Source organism: Chrysochloris asiatica, unplaced genomic scaffold (genome assembly GCF_000296735.1).
Source record: "Chrysochloris asiatica unplaced genomic scaffold, ChrAsi1.0 scaffold00032, whole genome shotgun sequence".
In the NCBI taxonomy this organism is placed as follows: domain Eukaryota; kingdom Metazoa; phylum Chordata; class Mammalia; order Afrosoricida; family Chrysochloridae; genus Chrysochloris; species Chrysochloris asiatica.
The window spans coordinates 8,619,051-8,621,006 of record NW_006408550.1 but is presented as its reverse complement, the minus strand read 5'-3'; positions in this window follow the sequence as shown (position 1 = coordinate 8,621,006).

Below are 1,956 nucleotides of genomic sequence, written 5' to 3'. Positions count from 1 at the left end.
TGCAGAACAGCTGGTAGATTTGAACTGCTGACCCTGAGGTTAGCAGCTCGATTCATAACCACTTTGCTACCAGAGCTCCTTACAAGACTATATAAATCTTTATAGGACCAGACAACCTCATCTTTCTTCCATAGAGAAGTGGTGGGTTTGAACCCACACCTTGCAGTTAGTAGTCTAACACCTAACTAACAGTGCCACCAAGGTTCCATACAGATATAATGTTGTTGTTGTTATTAAGTGCTATGGAGTTGGTTCCAACTCACAGCTATCCTGTTTAGGGTTTCTAAGGCTCTAAATCTTTGTGGGAGCAGAAAGTCTCATCTTTCTCCTGTGGAGCTGCTGATGGGATTGAACCGTGAACTTTGTGGTTCGCAGTCCAGTGCTTAGCATATGGAGCCACTGCATTTCCACACAGATATAATAAGACCAATAAAAGCAATCAGATTATATGTCAAGAAGTTTTTGTGATATCAAAGATTAAGTATTATATACAACAACACTCCTTTAGAACAGAGTTCCTACATTTTATTTAGTAGCTCATTCGATGAAATCTATTGATGCTCCTATATTTTAGGTATTGTGATGATCCCTGGGGTTGCAAAGATGTATTCATCATAGGCCTTTTCTTCATGACATGTGCCATATCTGAGTGATGCATAAATTGGTGGGAATAAAGAACCTCAGTGTGTGTGAGAGAATTGAAAAGGTTCCACAGGAGAGTGGATATTTCAGGGTCATAAAAAGTAAGACAGCATTTTACAGGAAGAGGAGAGAAAAAAAAGTGCTATTAAAAAGGGAGAAGCAGAGACTTTATGTACTCTGCAACTCATGTATGTGGTGATTACCAGAGAAGAGGTAAAATACAGGGGCCCAATCTGAATAGGCCATAGATAGGATGCTTTGCTATTTGCACGTGATCCTACATCATGTGCAATTTTTTAAAATATAATTTGGAACAATCTCCAACTTTCAGAAAACTACAAATATAGAACAAATATTTCTCCCTTAATCACTTGAGAGTTAGTCACCAACCAGATGAATTCTTTGTTGTTGTTAAGTGCCGTTGGGTCGATTCCGACCCATAGTGACCCTGCATTGTTGTTGTTGTTAAGTGCTGTCAAGTCGGTTCTGACCCATAGTGACCCTGTACAGGGTTTCCAAGGCTGTAAATCTTTACAGGAGCAGAAAGCTTCATCTTTCTCCAGTGGAAAAGCTGGTAGTTTCGAACTGCTGACCTTAAGGTTCACAGCCCGATTCATAACCACCGACCCTGTATAAGATTGCCTTAAAACAAGAATATCCTCTCATAGAACCACAATAAAATCAAGTTTGATACATTACTACCAGGTAATTATCGACTCCATTCAAAGTTTTTTGTTGTTTTTTTTAGTTTTTATTGTGAGGTTTACATGGGAGAACATCAGCTTTACACTCATCCTATCACACTTCGCTTCATTGCAATGATTTCAATCCCCTCCATGCATCATCAAACAACCAAAGGGTATCCCCCACAGGCCCGCCCCCCAGCCATCAGCACACAGCCCCTCTCCCTCCCTGAGTTCAGTGTCCCCAGCTGCTCCATCTGTGTACATCATCATCTCTGTCCCCATCCCTGGCATCGCTGCCTCTCTGGATAGGGTCCTGCTCTCTGTTCTTCTCACTTGATAGTCCCAGGGACCTCCGCTCCTGGGCTGCAAAATCAATTACTCTCCTCCTTTTGTCAAAAAACATCTATTTCTATATTTCCTACCCTCACAGTCAGTCCTGATGATGATTATTCACTATTGTACCACAAGAGTCTTATCCTCCATTTCCTTTCACCAGCTCAGTCCCAACATATTGGAAATCATTCAGTGGTGATTCTACCTTCCTCCGCCCCCCACCCCCATCCCTTGCCCCATCTGGAACTAGGCTCCCTCTTGAAAGCTTGCAAGCCAGTCACTTCTTGCCTTTGTA